This window comes from Staurois parvus, unplaced genomic scaffold, assembly GCF_062004578.1.
Source record: "Staurois parvus isolate SC_StPar_1 unplaced genomic scaffold, SC_StPar_1.0 ptg000916l, whole genome shotgun sequence".
In the NCBI taxonomy this organism is placed as follows: Eukaryota; Metazoa; Chordata; class Amphibia; order Anura; family Ranidae; genus Staurois; species Staurois parvus.
In genome coordinates, this window is record NW_028318712.1 from 382,739 (window position 1) to 404,501 (window position 21,763).

Below are 21,763 nucleotides of genomic sequence, written 5' to 3' on the forward strand. Positions count from 1 at the left end.
TGATTATTAATTTTGCTTTTTTTCCCTACCTATATGAGAATATTGATAAAAATGGTTTACAAACAAAAAAAGTAGCAAATATAAACCTCAGAAATATTTTAGGAAAACATCTACACATTCTTTCTCAAGAACCCCTCTTAAAAATGAAAGATAAGTACAATATACTTCTGTTATGCACTGACTGAAAAAAAAAAAGGACCAACAAGAAGTATTGAAACAAAGAGTTGTCAAGGATTTGGCCAACACTGCTACTGTACTGAGATCTGAAGAAGTTGCAGCTTTACAACAGTAAAAAAAAAATCTGGTATGAACCATTAAAAGGTTATAAGTATCATCGTGGAATATCTTGGTTTGGTAGAATTAATTCCCTTAACCTCCCTGGAGGTATTCCCGAGTGTAGCTCGGGTAAAGTTTCAGCACCACAAGTGGTAACCCTGAGCTTCACTCGGGAATACCTTGAAGAACTGCTCCGGGATCTCTTCTTCACTTACTTTGTCCTGCGCTCCCACGATGTCCCTCCTGCAGTGTCCACTGCAATGTCCTCCGGCCGATGCCGGCATCTGTCTTCTGGGTTCCGTTCCCTGCGACGTCAGGACGTATGGGGAAGGAACGGCGGAAAATTTAAAAATGTGAAAAAGAGACATTCACTAAGTACACTAAAATTACATAGTATAACATTACTGTATCAAAGCATTTTACATACATTTTGTTCCTAGTGCTTTGTCCTGTGCCCTGCCTGCATTTTTACTGTTCTTTCTGCCTAGAAACTGAGAAATGTCCATGGCGTCCAAAAAGCGTCCCTTTAGGTCAAAAGCGGTTTTAGACCAGCTAGAAAACAGCGATAGTAAATTAGAACCACTTGCAGAATTGAGTGATAATGATTCATGGGGAAATTCGTCATCAGACACTTTGCGACTTTGCTCAGTGATGTGCGAACTTGGCGCTATATTTCAAATTTCAGTGTTTTTGGTTTGATTATATTATTGAATTACATTTATTATTATTATATTATTTTTTATGATTATTTCTTAAATTATAATTTATGATTTCGTGTTTCAAATTTTAACATACCCGGGATGTTTACTAGACTCTTGCTCGGACAGATTATAGTGAGTTATTCCTAAATATTACAGGCCTACAATAAAAAAAAATACATATTTCCATGCAAAAAAATGTACTGCTTTGAGTACAGAAATACTGACATAATCAGACCGCTAGGGAGGCTATGATGAATGTCCTGTCTCAATTCCTTCACCTATTTCAAATCTTGATAGCATCACCCACATTTAAAATTATACAGAAGCAATACTGCAAGTCAGTTTATGGTTGAAAAAAGATACAGGCCAATTCAGTTTTTTTTTTTTAACCACTTGCATACCGGGCACTTTCACCCCCTTCATGCCCAGGCCAATTTTTAGCTTTCAGCGCTGTCACACTTTGAATGACAACTGCACAATCATGCAACACTGTACCCACGTGAAATTTTTATAATTTTTTTTTAACAGATAGAGCTTTCTTTTGGTGGTATTTAATCACCACTGAGTTTTTTTATTTTTTGTTTCATTAAACAAAACAAAAATAACTGAAAATTATGAAAAAAAAGTTTTTTTCTTAGTTTCTGTTAAAATTTTTTGTAAATGAGTAACTTTTCTCCTTCACTGATGTGCGTTAATGAGGCTTCAGTGATGGGCACTGATAGGCAGCACTGACGAGGCATTGAAAAGCATCACTGGTGGGCATTGACAGACATCACTGATGGGCACTGAAAGGCAGTACTCATATATGGCACTGATGGGTTGCACTGATAGGCAGCACTGACTGGCACTGATAGGCGGCACTGAAAGGTAACTCAGATGGGCACTGATATATGGAATTGTTGTGCACTGGTAGGCACTGATATGTGGCATTGATGTGCACTGACAGGTGGAACTGATGGGGCTACATTGATCATCAGGGCACTGATCATCTTTTCTTACCTTTGTGTTTTTTTGGTATGCAGTGCAGCCACATTTCAGAGATCTCCACATATATAGGTGTTGTTTCTATTTCCTTTGGTCTGTGCTTCTTTTTTTGCTTGATATATCATTTGATTGGATTCAATCTTCCATGACAGATTTGAAGTATCTTGCTTGTGCTGAAGACCACACTGGACTGACTGGATCAGTCACTGGTCATGGGTGGGTGGTTGTGTGGGTGAGTAGTAGGTTGTTCCCAATGGAGGATACTGGTGGTAAACCCTCTTAGGGTTAGGTTTGCTACCTTTCTGGTACAGCCGGTTGTTTCCACACGTATACTTGTAATAATAGGATCGAGGTAGCACCCGATGTCCAGAAAAATGCAAGTTTAATGGTAGATTAAGAGATGTTTATTGAGAATAGCAACAAGTACATCAAGCCAAAGCATTTCAAAAGAAAGGGCTCTCCCTTCTTCAGGGCTGTTGCTACATGATATTAAATGGGAATTATTCCCACGCTGGTTATTTATGAAGTTTGTGGAGGAAAAACTGACTCATTGCTGCCCCTGGAACCTCAGCTGTCACTCTGTCAGTTTTTCCTCAGAAACTTTGCAAAATCCAGCTTTCTCCTAACCCTAACCTGCACAAACCCTGATGAAGGAAAATCAGTAACGCCCCCAAAAGAGTGTTGCCAATTGTTTTTACTCTAGTGACAAAACTGAATTGGATTGTCAACCAAAAGTCTGGCACTCTCTTCATTAAACCAGGTTTACTACTATTATTCTGGGTTCTTCCTCTTAAAAGCGTTACTAAACCCATGACCCCTGCATTCACTATATCTGCTCTCCCACAGTACAAACGACATAGAAATGCAATTATTGTAGTAAATATAAACTGCTAAATACCTTTTCTCATCAGCAGTATATAGCAGTCTTGTGACGTCTATCAGTGTCCAGCTGAGCACTGGTTAAAGCTTGTAGGAGGAATTTTAATTCTGTTCTAACTGTCCTATGAGGCTGCATAACCCCTTACCCTCTGTCTGGACAGTGCTGATTGGCCCTGTGCTGATCACATTCACCCTTCCAAAGAAAAAAAAAAACCTCTCTAGCCATGCACACTAAACCGATCATGTGCAGAGTGACTCCAAGAGCTCTGTACTTTTAGCAGATGAATTGGGGACAGTAGAAGGGGAGGATCAGAGAAGACAGGATCAAACATTCTTTTTACACAATGCAGAGGATCCCCTTAGGTTCCACAGTGAGTATAACAAGCATGCTTTACTGCATATACAGACTGATTGTACTTGTTGTGGGTTTAGAAACACTTTAATTATCCTGATCTAGTACTCCACCAACATTTCTTCATTTTTTTAAATTAAGTATTTCTATAGTGTACCTAAACCCCAAAACACTAATTTCACATACTGTAGCTTTCTAGTCCTTAGACAGGGTGGTTGCATTAGTTTTATGCAGGCTTTCTTTTAATTAGGCAAGGTAGGGTGGTTTAGTACTTTCAATGAAAGTGTAGATCCCAGTTGCTCAGAAAAACAGATGTAACTTTCCCTAAGTCACGGCTTTATTTACAGCACCCCTGACTTGCTTGTATTGGTTCTTCATAATCCAGTCTCTTTTCTCTTTCCTACAATCCTTGAATCCTTCTGAACCAGCCTATACTCAGACCATTTGTACCCAGCTTTAGGGTGCCAGGATGGGGGATTTGGACTTTAACTGTGCTACAAACATGTATTTTTAACACACTCCCAGCCACTAAAACAGCCGGGAGTGTGTGTACATTTGTAAAGCCAGTTGTCTGCTGTCAATGTGGAAGTGATACAAGCTGCTGTTAAGCAGCTGATCACTTCCACAACTGCCCCAATGTGCTGCCCCGCTCCACATGTTCCACCCCTGCCATGCTTACCGAGCTGTCCCACCTGCGGTCCAAGTGCAGGTATGGTGGGTGTCACTGGGAAGAGTGGCAGGAGCTCAACTGACATCCATCTGCTGAGCCTCCCTCCTGTGCACAGATCAGGAAGTGGCATATATGACGTCATTTCCTGAATGATATTGTCAATCACTTGGATCAGTGGCTGGTGAAGTGCTCCATCAACTTCAGTGGTGTACAGGAGAGACATCTAGGGTCTAACAGACCCCCAATATCAAGAGAACCTATCACCTATATGCTGTCACATAGGGGGTTATTGGTCCCCTATGTAATAGCATAATTTGTGTGAGAGCAAGAACTGTAGCAGCAGAGCATCTGTAGGAGTTTTTAAAGCGTCGCCTATGAAAAAATATAGGGTTTTATAAGTTTTTCACTGTGTCATGGGGGCACATAATTTCAAGGTTTGACATTTTGGGCACAGAGTGGAAGTTTAAGTTTGCCTCACTTGCCAGCTGCCCATAGCCAGTGAGGGGAAGCAAGGAGTGCATGTACCCCAAGGTTCAGTGTTGGGACCCTTACTTTATAATATATTTATAAATGATATATAGTCACGGATTAAAAGTAACAATTCAGTCTTTGCGGATGACATCGCTAGCTATGCAGGCGAAAAACGCCCTTACAGGATGTCTCCAGCTTACAAGCTGACCTCAATGCTCTGTTTAATTGAGCAACTATGTGGCAAATGAGGTTTAATGTTGATAAATGTAAGGTTATGCACTTAGAGGCTAAAAATATGCATGCATCATACATACTAGGGGGAGTTAAACTGGGAGAATCAATGGTGGAGAAGGATCTTGGTATTTTGGTAGATCAGAAGCTTAATAATGGCATGCAATGCCAAGCTGCAGTTTCTAAAGCAAGCGAAAACCTCTTCTGTATTAAAACAGGACTACAGACAGATAGAGACATAATTTTCCCCCTATACAAATCATTAGTAAGACCTTATCTGGAATATACAGTTCAGTTTTGGGCACCAGTTCAAAAAAAGGATATCGGAGAACTGGAGAAAGTGCAGAGAAGGGGAACCAAACTGATAAGAGGCATGGGGGATTCATTCGGGATTACCCTGCAGTGTTGCTCTACGATCCCTCGAGCACTTACTTTGTCCTGCGGTCCCACAATGTCCCCCCTGCAGCGTCCCCGGCCGATGCCAGCATCCGTCTTCTGGGTTCCGTTCCCTGCGAGCATCGAGACGTATGGGACACGGAACCGGCGGGAATTTCAAAAATTTTAAAATTTGACCTTCCCTCAATACACTAAAATCTGATAGTATTACATTAGTGTATCAAACAATTTCACATACATTTTATCCCTAGTGCTTTGTCCTGTGCCCTGCCTGCATTTTTACCATTCTTTGTGCCTGGAAACTGAGAAACATCCATGGCATCCAGAAAGCATCCCTTTAGGTCAAAAGCAGTTTTAGACCAGCTAGAAAACAGAGATAGTAAATTAGAACCACTTGCAGAATTGAGTGATAATGATTCATGGGGAAATTTGTCATCAGAGACTGAAAACGATTTTGCGACTGAGCTCAGTGATGTGTGAACTTGGCACTCTATTTCAAATTCCAGTGTTTTTGGTTTGATTACATTATTGAACTAAATTTATTATTATATTATTATTTTTTATGATTATATATTATATTATAATTTATGATTTCGTGTTTCAAATTTTATCATACCCAACAGATTTCAGTGAGTTATTCCTAAGAATTACAGGCCTACAATAAAAAAATAACATTTCAATTGAAACCGCTTTGAGCACAGAAATACTGACATAATCAGACCGTTAGGGAGATTAAACATAAAAAAGTGTTTATGAATCTTTAAATGCAAGCAAAGCAGCAACAAGGAATTCACTCAACTCCAGAAAATATAACAGAAAAGTCTGCTTATCCTCAGCACAAACAGCATAAAGGAAACAAAGTTCATAGATGGGATTTACCCCAAGGTTAGCACAGTCCAACTCTGGTTGTTTGGTAGCTCTCAGCACTCGTGCAGCACTTCAACAGGTCTCTCTCAAAACTCCTACTCCCCACTCCTGATATTCAGAGTTTCCTGTTTTCTGTTCTGCTTCCTGGTGGCTGCTTAACCCTGTAGGGACTGGAGTCCCCGTAGTCAGGAGTGGAGATTCTTTTCCCACCCGAATGTCGCTCCAAACCTCCAAAATTCCAGGTTCCCGAATACGTCTCTGCTAATACCAAGAGAATTGCGAGTCAGCCCTCTCCTTTACATGACTACCCCCAAATACCTCACCAATGACGGGTGAGACTCAAGTACACACACCTTTTTTTCCCTTAAAGGACCATAACCCAAATATTGCTGCCACATTCCACCCATCCAGGACCCATCCTTGGCGTCCTGTACACCGTCTACACCCGCCTACCTCCAATCTGCTCTGACCTGCTAAAAACAAATGGAAGGGGTTCTGTTCCCCTTCCATCTAGTGGATTGGATCGGAGGGCAGTCGGGTGTAAACTGACAGACTGTCCATAAATGGAGAGGACACGGACCTGTATCATTGTTTGCCCCATCCCAGCGCCTGTTGCTGTCACACATGCAAGACAGCTTGGTCAGCATATAAATATGGAGTAAAAAATAAAAAAATTTAGGAAATAAAAAATGAAAGTGATTCTATAGGCTTATTTATTTTTTAAATAACAAACATGTCTATACTTACCTGCTGTGTGCAGTGGTTTTGCACAGAGCAGCCCAGATCCTCCTCTTCTTGGGTCCCCACCGGTGCTACTGGCCTCTCCCTTCTGTCAGGTGCCCCCACAGCAGCAGCTTGCTATGGTGGCACCCACTGCTTCATGTATGCATTCACACATGGAGCCGTGGCTTGGCCCCACCCCCTTTTTCTTCTCATTGGCTCACTGGCTATGATTGATTGGCAAGTGGCTCTCGCTTCTGTCTCAGCCAATGAGGAGAGGGAGTCCTGGGATAGCTGAGACTCCAGTACACATTGCTGGATCAAGAGGGGGCTTAAATGAGTATTGGGGGGGGGGGGGCTGGGGAGGATGCTGCCCAGAGAAGGTTTTTTTACCTTCATGCACAGAATGCATGAAGGTAGAAACTTTGAGCCTTTAGAGCCACTTTAATTTATTACCAGTTACCAGGATACAATTTTTTTTACAACACTTGCGCTTAAAGCACTTCACAGAGCAGGAGATCACTTTATTTCCATAGATTAACTTGAAGATGTGTCTATATTATGTATGTGTGCAAGACACTGATATGTTTAACACATTCCAGCAGTGGGTCCTTGCTGCAACCTTACTAGGTACCACTGGCAGAGATTCCTTTTAATGACCTGATGAAGATGTATCTCTTACCCAGTACTACCCGCTGCCATTAAAAACTCCTCAGATGTGTCACCCAATCTTATTAGCATAGTTTACTTCCAGATTCCAGTTGTCCACTAACTCATACCATAAACAATTTTAGGTTCTATCTTCCCATCCACACAGGGGACTAAATATAGTTTCAGACCTAGACGAACACCTGTTTATATAGTTCAACAGTCTCGCTTAAGAACAAAATGCCCTTGCATGCAGCTAGAGTATGTAAAATAATTTTACTTTGTTTGGGGATAGATACAGAACATTGGTAATATCTAATTGGATAACTTTTTATGCTAAGTTTGTTATTCTACATACAACTATTTTAATGTTACACTATGGAAGTGGAGAAAATGGAGTAGAAGTAATAGTGATGGAGACAACTTATCTATTTTTCCAAAATGTACTTCAGTCTGAATTGGAGATCAGTGAAATTGCACAAATGCCGACATTCTGACAAAAATTGTAACATTTTGGCCAGATTTCATTAGGAAGTTAGAGTCAAAGTGGAAGTTTTGAGTGGTTTTTAATGGTGCAGCAGCCTACAATAATTTCATTTTTAGTTTCTCATAGTTTTTATTACTTCTGTTATTATAATATTTCTTTCTGAGTGCAAATTGAGTCCACCTAAAAATACAGTGACAGCTATGTTGATAATAAAAAGCCAAATCACTGACATGATTATCAATAAAGCCATGTGACCACCATATTTGTGCTGACATGCAAAATCACTTTCTCCTCTCTAATCAGTGTGCATAAATTAATTGGTGGAAATATAGTATGTAACATGCTGTTCCTCCCTCAGAGCTCTGTCTCCGATGTTGACCTTCTTTTCCCTATCAAACAGTTTAGTGTACTTTTTGAACTAAACAAATAGATAGGTAGCTAGGATGTATAGGAAAATGTAAAATGTCTTTTTGGCTGCTCTGTTATCAGTGCAGAAGTTTGTTATTGCTTTGGGCTGTTCTAGATTTCACTGGCTGAAAGTTTGATTGCTTCCCCCTGTCTTCTAGAGGATTCTATAATGTAGTGGGCTGAAAGCCTTGGCATAGTTTGTCTTGTCTAATCCCTGGGGGTGTGTCCATTAGGTAGTAGTACATAAATAGTCTGGGACTTAGGGCAGTCCTGTTCTTGTCCAGCAGGATAAGTTCCCAACTTGAAGAACGGCTGTCCTTCAGGGCAGTGCATCAAAAATTGTGCATGTGCTCATCAAGGTCCAAACTAGGTGTCAGGGGAAAAGATGAGAAAGCCCAAGCAAATGTGCCAATGCCCAACATGGCCGTGCTAATTCGCGCAAAAATGTGCACAGCCACACAGCACGTAATCGTTGAAGAGAATCAAGGGACTTCACTGGGAGTCTTGTCTGGTGAACTCATTGGGGAATATCTGGCGGATATTGGAAGGAGGCATCCAGTTATCCAGGGTAATTGTGAATACAGACCTGAGTCTAGGATTCCAGTGACTGGTTTGTTGTCTCCCTTGTGCACAAGTACTAGTGGTTGATTAGACAGCGGCAATTCTTACAAAGTCTCAGCTCTGATCAGTCTTTGTTCATTAATCCTACTGTAAAGGGCTTTTCTAAGGATTTGAGTTGTTCACCAATAAACTGAAAACAGAGAGGAACTATTAGTATTCGCTATGGATCCTAATTACTTATGGTTCATTGGTGATTTTGCAATGGGGATAAATTTTACCCCCAGTCTTGCGAACCTATTTATGTCCTGGTGGGAATAGGGGGCCATATATTGACAATCCATTTCTGAACTCATATTTTGGAGTCGGTACATCAGTTATGTACTCGTCCTATGAAATGGAACAGTTGATTCTCTTCATGAATTTATGGCTAGATTAAACATGAATGATTAGGGCATTACATTTTCTTATGATTGGAGTTTTTATTAAATCAACTTTTTGGATCTGGTCATTTTCAGAAGAGGCAATTGTTTATTTACTGATAGAAACACCTACATTCCTTCTGGGAGTTGCCACCATCCTTCATGGCTGAAGGCGATCCCTAAGGGACAATTTCTTTGCATTAGGCATAATTGTTTTGAGAGAGATCAGTTTTTAATAGGCTGAAATTTTGAAAAACAGATTTTTGGAAAAGGGAAATACTTCTCTGTAAAATCTGTAATCTGTAAGCCCTGTTAAATCCTTCCCTCCCGGCCAGGGGCGGACTGACAACTCATGGGGCCCCTAGGCAATAGGGGATCATGGGGCCCCTGTATCCTTGCCCAAACTCAAAAATGCCTATGAAAAAGGTACCAGGGGCATCTCATGGGGCCCCCTACTGACCCTGGGCCCTCGGGCAGTGCCCGAGTTTCCAAATGGTCAGTCCGCCCCTGCTCCCAGCCTATTGCAAGACGACGGCTGAGCAGGAACCCCATTATCCTAGGAAGATGTCATATGACTTCCTCCCAGGATCACCCCATGGGCTGTTGTCCAGCGCGATCTGTCATGCGGCTGATGACAGATCACTACACCGGCCCACTGACCAATCACAGCAGATCACATGACAGTTTTAAGCAGTGAATGACACGAAAGGAAGCCATTCATTGTTTACAACTGTGATGCAAGCTGTGATTGGTCACAGTGATCACGTGTACAGACTGGGCCAATCAAAGCCTATCTGTAGAATGTGATCAGCTATGGCCAATTACTGCTGATTACAACAAAAACTACTGAATTAATCAGTTTCATTCAGTAAAAATGCTTGCTTATATCAATGAAATTCGTTGGTATAGGCAATCATAATGTGCAAAAAAAAAAATCCTGATCGCTTGCCCATAGTACAATGTTACTATAGTAACATTGTATTGCTCTGGTCACATCAGTAGAAAAAAAAAAAAGAAAAAATTTCAGTGTCCCTAGTCACCGACGCACCAGTTATATGATGATGCTGTACTGCATTGGTGACAGTATGTAAACAAACAAAAAAAATTTTCCATTTCTTCATTTTCCACAAAACTGCCAAAAAAATTACAACTTCAAAAAACTTGCCATGCCTCTTACTAAATACCTCAGACTGTCTACTTTCTGAAAAGCAGTAATTTTGGGGGTATTTGAGGCTTTTTGAGCCTCAAGAAATGAGATCAGCTGTCAGTACATACGGATTTATAAATTTTTAAATATGTACCATAGATTGTGGACTCTATAACTGTCCTACCAACTAAATAATAAACACTGATTTGGGTTATTTTCACCAAAGACATGTACTGGAATACATTTTGTCCTAAATTTGTGTAGAAAGATTATTTCTTTGCAAAATTTTATAACAGAAACGCATTTGTTTTTCAAAATTCCGGTCTTGTCTTGTTTATAGCGCAAAACATAAGAGGCATGGAGGAGATCAGGTATGAGGGAAGATTAGTGGAACTGAATGTATTCTCTCTTGAGAAGAGAAGATTAACCACTTCAAGTCTGGACACTTTTACCCCCTTCCTGTCCAGGCCAATTTTCAGCTTTCAGTGCTATCACACTTTGAATGACAATTGCGCGGTCATGCAACACTGTACCAATATGAATTTTTAGCATTTTTTGAGACAGATAAAGCTTTATTTTGGTGGTATTTATTCACCACTGGGATTTTTATTTTTTTTGCTATGTAAATGAAAAATGTCCAAAAATTTTGAAAAAAAGTGTTTTTCTTATAAAATTTTGCAAATAAATAATATTTCATCATAAATCTAGGCCAAAATTTATTCCATGATATTTTTAGTAAAAAAAAAAATAAATAACCCAAATTAGTTTATAACCAAAAATTATAATTTTGAAACATTTTTATTTTTTTTTAATATTATTATTTATGGGGTTTTTTTTGGGTTTTTTTTACATACTGTCACCCTAGCAATACAGTGTCACCATGGTGACACTGTACTACTTGTGGGGGGTGATGAAGATTTTTTTTTTTTTTTTCACGGATTGCTTTAACACCCATAAAGGCTGTAAAAGCAATCATTTCTCCTTCTCTCTGACTGCATTCTTGCAGCCATTGAGAACTACTGTGTGAGATGTGATTGATCACAGCTTGTCACATGGTACAAGGCTGTTGTGAATAGCCTTGTACCATGTGACCTCTGTGATCATTCAGAAGTGACATCTTGCTTACTACTCTGCATGTGATAACTGATCAGGACCTCGCAGAGAGCTTCCATACAACGATCGGTGTTCCACTGTGTGTGTAGAACACAGCGGGCACCGGATCGTGGTGCTGCGCGCTCCCAGGGAGCGCGCACAAGCAGGGGGCGGGGAGGCCGTTTATAAATGGCCACCCAACCCTGCACTGCCACCGTCTGGCCATTTATATACCACGGCCGGACAGGAGGTGGTTAAGGGGGGATATGAGCAACATGTATAAATACATCAGTGGTTCATATAGTGAACTCAGTGTAGAGCTATTCACCCTGAGGTCATCACAGAGGACAATGGGGCACTCTTTACGTCTGGAGGAAAATAAATTTAATCTCCAAACACGGAAAGGTTTCTTCACAGTGAGAGCTGTGAAAATGTGGAATAGACTTCCTCAAGAGTTGGTTCTGGCCAGCTCAGTGGATTGCATTAAAAAAGGCCTGGATTCTTTCTTAGATACACAGAATATAACTGAATGCTAACATTTATAGGTAAAGTTGATCCAGGGAATATCCGATTGCCTCTTGGGGGATCAGGAAGGAATTTTTTTCCCTTCAGGAGTAAATTGGTTCATGCTTTGCTGGGGTTTTTTTTGCCCTCTGGATCAACTGTGGGTATAGGATTATAACTTTTTTTTTTTTTAATGGTTGAACTAGATGGACTTTTGTCTATTTTCAGCCAGACTAACTATGTAACATAAAAACCCTGTGGTAATTAAATACCACCAAAACACCAAAAGAAAGTTCTATTTGTGTGAAAAAAAAGTCATATGGGTACAATATTGCATGACTGCGCAAAAGTGAAACAGTGAAAGTGAAAGGTGAAAATTGGCCTGGGCAGGAAGGGGGCAAAAGTTCCCAGTAGGCAACTGGTTAATAATGAGGTATATAATGTTAACTGGGAATATTTGCTTCAAAAATTAACACAGTTTCTTTGTCATCTAGACCTCCAGGATGGTATTCTCAGAAATACTGCCTGCACCTCAAGCCACACTATAGAGGCAACAGGACCTTAGAGAACTTAACAAATGTATGCGTAATTGGTGCGGGAAGGAGGGTTTTAGATTCCTGGAGAACTGGGCCAATTTTACAGTCGGTTACCTGCTGTATAGCAGGGATGGACTGCACCTAAATGGGGAGGGGGTAGCTCTGCTGGGGAAGAAGATGGCCAGAAAGTTAGAGGTACTTTTAAACTAGATGATGGGGGAGGGATCTGAGGAAGCTTTTCAGGCTAGTGAATGAAGGGCAGGAAGTGCCAATTAATGTGGTCAGTTTAACTGCAGTACCTAAGATCAACACGTGTGGGCTGGCACTGTACTATAAAGGGGCACTGTGATATAAAGGGGACTGCACTGTAAAAGGGCACTGTATTGATTGCAATGTCCCTTTACAGCGCAGTCCCCTTTATATCACAGTGCACCTTTACATTAGAGTGCCTATAGAGATCTAATCACAGTGCCCCCTATATATTCAAAGAGATGGCCCAATCCAGCAAAGAGACATTCCCCATCCAGCAAAGAGACATCCCCATATAGCAAAGAGACAGCCCAGTCCAGCAAAGAGACATTTCCGTCCAGCAAAGAGACATCCCCATATAGCAAAGAGACATACCAATCTACAAAGAGATGGGATGTCTCTTTGCTGGACAGGGATGTCCGTTCTTGGACTGGGCTGTCTCTTTGCTGAATTTGGATGTATCTTTGCTGGACCCAACTGGGCAAAGAGACAGCCCATGTCAGCAAAGAGACAGCCCAATCCACAAAAGAGACATCCCATACAGCAAAGAGAAAGCCCGTCCAGCAAAGAGACATCCTGCCCAGCAAAGAGACAGCCCATTCAGCAAAGAGACAGCTTGCCCAGCAAAGAGACAGCTCATCCAGCAAAGAGACAGCTCATTGAGCAAGGAGACAGCCAGTCCAGAAAAGAGACATTCTGCCCAGCAATGAGACAGCCCATTCAGCAAAGAGACAGCCCATTCAGCAAAGAGACAGCCCATTCTGCAAAGAGATAGCCCGTCCAGCAAAGAGACATCCTGCCCAGCAAAGAGACAGCTCAACCAGAAAAAAGACAGCTCCTCCAGCAAAGAGACAGCTCATCCAGCAAAGAGACAGCTCATCCAGGAAAGAGACAACCCATCCAGCAAAGAGACAGTCTATCCAGCAAAGAGACAGCCCCATCCAGCAAAAAGACAGCTCAACCAGCAAAGAAACAGCCCGTCCAGCTAAGAGATAGCTCATCCAGTAAAGAGATAGCTCAACCAGCAAAGAGACAGTTCAAAAATCAAAGAGACAGCCTGTCCAACTAAGAGACAGTCCATCCAGCTAAGAGACAGTCCATCCAGCAAACAGGCAGCCCATCCAACAAAGAGACAGCCCCATCCAGAAAAAAGACAGCTCGTCCAGCAAAGAGACAGACCGTCCAGCAAAGAGACAGCTGTCCAGGAAAAAAACAGCCCATCCAGCAAAGAGACAGCCCTGTCCAGCAAAGAGACAGCCTATCCAGCAAACAGACAGCTCATCCAGCAAACAGACAGCTCATCCAGCAAACAGACAGCTCATCCAGCAAAGAGACAGACATCCAGCAAAGAGACAGCCCATCCAGCAAAGAGACAGCCCATCCAGCTAGAGACAGCCATCCAGCAAAGAGACAGCCCGTCCAGCAAAGAGACAGCCCGTCCAGCAAAGAGACAGCCCGTCCAGCAAAGAGACAGCCCGTCCAGCAAAGAGACAGCCTGTCCAGCAAAGAGACAGCCCGTCCAGCAAAGAGACAGTCCAATCCACTGCTGCTACAGAGCTGTAACAGTGTGCCGGCCAGTGAAGGAGAGGCAGTTGTCCTTTCAGTGCAGCAGCCGGCCAAGGAGGTGTCCCTGTGTCAGCTGTGCTTTCTGCTTGTCAGTGCTGCTCCTCCTGTCAGCCCTGCTTTAGGCATAGCCGCACAGTGGAAGGTGAGCGGCGGCCGCGGTCTGTATCAGCCCCGGCCAGACTGCAGTTGCCACTTACCTCCCGCTGTGCAGCCCGGTCATCCTAAGCCCGGCGGCGGCGGCCCACCAGGCAGATGCCTGGTGTGCCCTATGGCCAGTCCAGGCCTGCACATTAAGCTTGTATTCCCCGGAGAAGAAATGCTTGAGAGGAGATATGATTGCAATACATAAATATCTACATGGTGATTCTAGCATAGGGATAAAACAGTTCAGTCTCAGGTTGCTTGAGAGGACATGTGGTCAAAACAACAAAGGTTGTTCTTTAACGAAGGTTGCTCTTTACAAATGGTTCTTTACTATTCTTTATGGTAAGGATGTGGAAATCCCTTCCACAATCTGTGGTGTCTTCGGGAAATGTTCGCAATTTAAAAAAAACAACTTTTAGATAGGCATCTTAGTGCAACCAATATACAGGGATATGGGAAGTGTTAGAGACATAAATGCATACACACACCTACACAGGTTGAACTGGATGGACTGATGTCTTTATTCAATCTTACCAACCACCCATCTAAAGATAAATTTGAATGGACATTTACTATCATCTTTTCAAGGCAATTATAGAGTTGTTGAAAATCTAATATTCAAGCTTTGGCAGATACTTAGGAATTACAAAATACTCAGACCTCTACTTTCAGCTTGTCCCAATATTATTTTCAGGAAAAGTGAATGTTTGAGAGACTATATTTCACCCAATGTAGTTGAACCTCCTCCCAAGGTAACTTTGTTTGGAGGGATAAGAGGTTTTTACCCCTGTAGAAGTTGCAAAATGTATGGAACCTTGGGGAAGAACTGCTCTCAGTCCAGACTTTTGCTTTTAATAATACACAAAGAACTTAGAGAATTTATTTCATGTTAAAGTACATTTGTAGTGTATGTCCTCCAATGGCCTTGCAGTTTTCAGTATGTAGGACGAACCACTCAAGCCCTCCAAGTAAGGGTTAATAAACGTATTGCTAATATTATGAAGGGATTCAGCACTCACAGCCTTTCAAAGCCTGTCATAATAGGGATTCATGTTTGTTAAAAGTTTTAGGTATAAACAAGGTTTTCCCTTAATGGAGTGATAGTAACAGCAAAAGAGGAGTATACCATCCAGAAACTCATTGGATTTATGATTTCAAAACTTGTAGTCCTTTTTGGTTGAATATGGATTGGGACCTTGACAGCTTTATTAGTAAAAGTTAGGAATTTTGATCCCAAACTGTTTTGTTTTTGTTTTTTTCCTGTCTTTTTATTTTATTTTGTCTTTGTGTGAATTTACTTTTAAGCATAAGGATTGTAACTGCCTATGATGTAGTCAAGCCACATGCAACTTTTTTCTTTTGTTTTTTAATTATTTTTTAATGTTAAGGGAAGTTAAAGAGTTTGTAAACCCAACATATCATATTCCTGATGTGTACCTGCTGTACCATTCACTTTTATGAAAAAAGTATCCTCTTCTCTTTGTATGAAATTCCTGGTGTGCCTGTCAGTCCCCCTGCTTTCAAATTAAAAACTGACTATACTAGAGATGAGAGCAAAAGCAGGGTCAGTTCTCCTCCTCACTCCCCAGATCTCTGTTCTCAGCTGCATAAGGCGCTTAGAGGGTATGTGATCACTTAAAAAAGGAAAAAAAAAGTATTAATAATGTTTTTTTATATCTATACACAAATATTTTGCCTTTGATTTCTATTTTAAACTGAACAAGTTGTTTTACAAGGTGAGGGTTTGCATACAGTTATGCTCTAAAGTCGAAATCATGAAATTTTGGCATTGATATTGAAAATATGACTGATCATGCCAAAAAAACTGTCTTTTGTTTAAGGATAGTGATCATATGTGGCCATTTATTATCATATATTGTAGTTGTCTCCTTTTTAAATCATAATGATAACAGAAATCACCCAAATGGCCCTGATTAAAAGTTTACATACCCTAGAATGTTTGGTACAGACACAAAAGGTAACACACAAGTTAAAGTGGCAATTAAAGGTTAATTTCCTACATCTGTGGCTTTTTAAATTGCAACTGGTGTCTGTGTATAAATAGTCAATGAGTTTGTTAGATTTCATGTGGATCCACTGAGCAGGCTAGATACGGAGCCATGGGGAGCAGAAAAGAACTGTCAAAAGACCTGCGTAACAAGGTAATGGAACTTTAGAAAGATGGAAAAGAATATAAAAAGATATCCAAAGCCTTGAATATGCCAGTCAGTACTGTTCAATCACGTATTAAGAAGTTGAAAATTCGGAGATCTCTTGATTCCAAGCCAAGGACAGGTAGACTGAAAGATTGCAGCCACAACTGCCAGAAGAATTGTTTGGGATACAAGGAAAAACCAACTGGTAATCTTAGGAGAAACATAGGCTGCTCTGGAAAAAGATAGTGTGGTTGTTTCAAGGAGCACAATACAACAATACTTGAACAAAAATGAGCTTCATGGTCAAGTTGTCAGAAAGAAACCTTTACTGCGACAATGCCAGAAAAAACCTGGTTACAATATGTCTCACAGCATGTTATCAGAAAATACTGGCAGACAATTTTGGACTTTCCAGCACCAAAATGCCCCCAGGCACAAGGTCAAGTTGACCCTCCAGTGGTTACAGCAGAAAAACAGTGAAGGTTATGGTATGGCTATCACAGTCTCCTGACCTTAATGTCATCGAGCTACTCTGGGGACCTGACCTGGAGGCATTTTGCCAAGACGTATGAGCAGCTATACCACCTGCAAGAATTTGGGGACTCAGAGAACTATTACTCAGTGATGTTAAAGGGGGCAATGCATAGTATTAACTACTTGCACTCCTGAGGATTTACCCCCTTTAATGACCAGGCCTCTTTTTGCTACTTGGCGCTGCACTAATTCAACTAATAATTGCGCGGTCATGCAATGCTGCACCCAAACGAAATTTATGTCCTTTTTGTTCACAGAAATAGAGCTTTTTTCTGTGGTATTTGATCACCTGTGCGCTTTTTATTATTCACGCTATAAACAAAAAAAGACCGAAAATTTTGAAGAAAAACTATATTTTTTACTTTCAGCTATAAAAAATATATAATAAACTCAAAGTTAGTTATAAATTTAGGCCAAAATGTATTCTGCTACATGTTTTTGGTAAAAAAATCCCAATAAGTGTACATTGATTGCTTTGTGTGAGAGTTATAGCGTCTACAAATTTTGGTATAGATAGTGCAATTTATGCCATTTTTTTGCTAGTTTAACGGACAATTGCGCAGTCATGCAATTTGGTACATAAATTACATTTATGTCCTTTTTTCACACAAATAGAGCTTTCTTTTGGTGGTATTTGATCACCTGTGCACTTTTTATTTTGGCGCTATAAACAAAAAAAGTTTTGAAGAAAAAATAAAACAAAACAATATTTTCTCAAAAATATCCAAAAAAACTAAAATTTAATCATAAATTTAGGCCAAAATGTATTCTGCAACATGTTTTTGGTTAAAAAAAATCCCAGTATTTATTGCTTTGTGTGAAAATTATAGCGTCTACAAACTATGGTATAGATCAGGGGTGGGCAAACTTTTTGACTTGAGGGCCGCAAGGGTTCATATATTGGACCCGGGGGCCGGACCAAGAGTAGATGAATGATGTGTATGTGTGAATTAATATAAATTAAATTAAAATTTGTAACATTAAATGTTTAGATTAATTTAAGGTAGAAAAGCATAAAAAGAGGTAATTTTACAAAACTTTTATGCCCCCCACTAGCTGCTGGCCAGCCCAGCCACTACCATGCCATCCATAGTAAGTATAGTAATATTCCCCCATAGTAAGCATTGTAATTAATCCCCCATATAGTAATTCATCCCCCATAGTAATTCATCCCCCATATTAATTCATCCCCCATATAGTATTTCATCCCCCCATAGTACTATTCCCCCCCAAGTAGTAAGCCAAGTCCCCCCGTGTCAATTTACTTACCTTTGCTCCGCACGTTCCTCTCGCCGTGTTCCCACGCCGTTCCGGTCTTCAGGGCGGACTGTGAGAGGAGCCTAGCTCCCCTCACGTTTGTCACGCTGCCCCGCCTACACACATCCTGACAGCCAATGTTTGCCTGCCCTGGCTGTTTTTTTTTTATCACGCTTCACGGGCCGGATTAAAAGGTCCGCCGGGCCGTAGTTTGCCCATTGCTGGTATAGATAATGGAATTTAAACAGCTTTTACTTTCTGACTGCCTATCACATTTCTTGAGGTGCTAAAATACCAGCATAGTACAAACACCCTCAAATTATCCCTTTTTGGAAAGTAGACACCCTAAGCTATCTGCTGAGAGGCATATTGAGGCCATGTAAGATTTATTTTTTTCCACAAGTTTCTGGAAAATGACAAAAACATTTTTTTTTTTTTTTACACAAAGTTGTAATTTAAATGATTTATTTCTCACACAAGCTATGGGTATATGTGGAATTACACCCCAAAATACATTCTGCTACTTCTACCGGGTATGGGGATACCACGTGTGAGACTTTTTGGGAGCCTAGCTACAAACAGGAGCCTGAAATCCAATGACCACTTTGAAAGCCTGAAGGTGCCCAACTTCCTCATTTCACTTCCTGAATACCTATCACAGTTTCGAAGGCCCTGACATGCCAGGATAGCACCAAACCCCCCAAATGACCTCTTTCTGGAAAGTAGACACCCCAAGGAATTTAAAAAGAGGCATGGTGAGTTTTTTGCAGATCACATTTTTGAAATCTAAAAAAAGAATAGAAAAAGTATGTTTTTGTTTTTTTTCTTCATTTTCCAAAAACTTGTGGCAACAAATGAGATCTGAAAAATACTTCCATGCTTCTTATCAAATTCCTTGGGGTGTCTACTTTCCAAAAAGGGGTCATTTGGGAGGGTTAGGTGCTATCCTGGCATTGCAGGGCCTCCGAAACTGTGATAGGTAGTCTGGAAGTGTAATGAGGAAATAAAGTCCTTTAAAAGCCTGAAGGTTCTTATTGGGTTTTGGGGTCCTGTGCTTGGCTAGACTGCCAAAACATCTCTCACATGTGGTACTCCCATACTTGGGAGAAGTAGCAGAATTTATTTTGGGGAGTAATTCCACATATACCCATGGCATGTGTGAGCAGTAAATCATTTAAGTGACAATTTTGTGTAAAAAAAAAAATTTTTTTGTCATTTTCCAAAAACTTGTGGTAAAAAAATAAATGCTTCTATTGATTCAACATGCCTCTCAGCAAATAGTTTGGGGTGTCTACTTTCCAAAAAGGGGTCGTTTTGGGGGGTGGGGGTGTTTTATGCCCAGCATTAGAAGTTTATACCACACATCACTCACTCTTCTAGCCACCTGAAGATCAAGCCTTTTCTGACACTTTTTGTTCACATGAAAAAAATCTGTATTTTGTGCTAGGAAATTAATTTAAACCCCGAAACATTATACATGTTTTTAAAGCAGACACCCTAGTGAATAAAATGGTGGGTACTACAATTTTTCATGGCACATAGTACTCGCGCAGCGATTTTTCAAAGCAATTTTTAAAAAAAACACACTTTTTTTACTTTTAATGCACAAAAACACAATATATTGGCCAATTATTTGGTAAGATATAAAATATGATGGTATGCTGAGTAAATATATCCCAAACATGACATGCTTTAAAACTGCGCATGCCCCGTGCAATGGCGTCAAACTGCATACATTTTTAATATCCATAGGCAACACTTTAAAAGCCTTTAAAAGCTACTATTTTAGAATTAAAGAGGAGGTCTAGTGTTAGAATTACTGCCCTTGATCTGATGTTCACGGCGATACCTCACATGTATGGTGCAACCGCTGATTATATACCGGCACAGGGTCAACGCTTGTGCACACAGGTGTGCGTGCATGGGAGGGGCGAGTTTTTTTTTTTTTTAAGTTATTTTGATTTTTTTAAGTATTTTTTCACTGTAACTTTCATTTTTTTTAAATCACTTTTAATGCTATCACAGGGAATGCAAATATCCCCTATAACTTCAATGGGCATTGTCATATATTCTTTTTTGAGAAATCTGGGGTTTATCAGGCTCTAGATATCTCCTCTGCCCTTACATTATCTAATCAAACTAAAATCGGTGTGATCAAATGCTTTCCCAATTTGCAAATTTTTCACATTTTGTGACGGGAGTGACTTTTGGGGGTGGGGGGACCCCTGTATCATCTTCCCTAATTCTTATGTTTAACACACCCTGTGCCTGTTAAGGGGTAGAGTGTGAATGTGAATGTATATTGTGTATTGGTGTGTTGTCCTTTGTTCTCTGTCCATTGTCCTCTGCCATGTGCTGCATCCCATTGTTCTGTGTCTTGATAGGGTGGGCTGATAATGTGTTTCCTGTAGCCCTTCCCACTGATGCGGTGGGCTGATGATGTGTTTCCTGTCCCTGGTTGTGTTTCCCCACCCTGTGTATATATCTTGTGTGTAAGAATAAAGGAGTTGACTTCCTGTCTTAAGAAGAGTCAGGTGCTGTCTATTTCCTGCATGATCAGCGGGTGGTGTCCGGGGATCTGTGTTCGGACAGGGAAGCTGCAGTATAACAGAAAATACCCAAGTGCAGTCTGGGGTCCGGTTCCATTACATTGGTGGCAAGTGGTTGGATTGTGCTTCCAAGCTGTGAACACGTCCAAACCACCACCAGGATTCAAGGTCAGGAAAGGAGACGTCAGTCACCACAGTGGAGATATAGACCTGGCATCAGAGTTCCCAGGGCTGCTGCAGACTGTTCTTGCAACATACCCCAGGACTGTGTCTACAGATCAGTACCTGGAGCTCAGGCAGCAGATTTGGGAGGTCCTTTGGAGAGGAGCCCTCCAGGCTGCTGTTATGGAGAAAGGCAAGTGCTATCCAACCCCAGGGGAAAGGGCCAGGGACCATCAGAAGTTACGGATGCCATTCCTGGGAGAGCGACCCCAGGAGCAATGGGTGACTGAGTTGGACAGGCTGGTCCAGCAGGAGATACAACTGGACAACAGGTATCGGGCTCTGCAATGGTACGCAGAGCAGGAATATTTAGGGGTGTCAACGGAGTGCTCTACTGAGGGACATGACTTTGGTGGGCCTGGATTGCTGTGGGAGAGCCTTACAGATCATTGTGTGTTTGGCGATGAAGGAGAACCTACCCTGAAGAAGTTGTGAGAAGGCAGAGAGGCTATGTTCGGTCTCAGAGGGGTCTCAGAGCTTGAGCCAGATCTGCAATACCTGCTGAAGAAAGAACTGCATCTGGAAAGGGCATACAGGCAACTGCTAAGACATGTTCGGCAGCATGCCCAAGAATCAGCAATGGAATTTCCAGAGACTGGGGATCTGATAGATTTCTCTGCTGAGGAGGAACCAGCAGAAGAGCTGGCAACAGGGCTAAACATTAGTGAATTCTGCCCAGCACTGGTAACGTCTTCTGAGTTCCACGGACAGGAAATGGTGAACCCCTATCCCCAGAC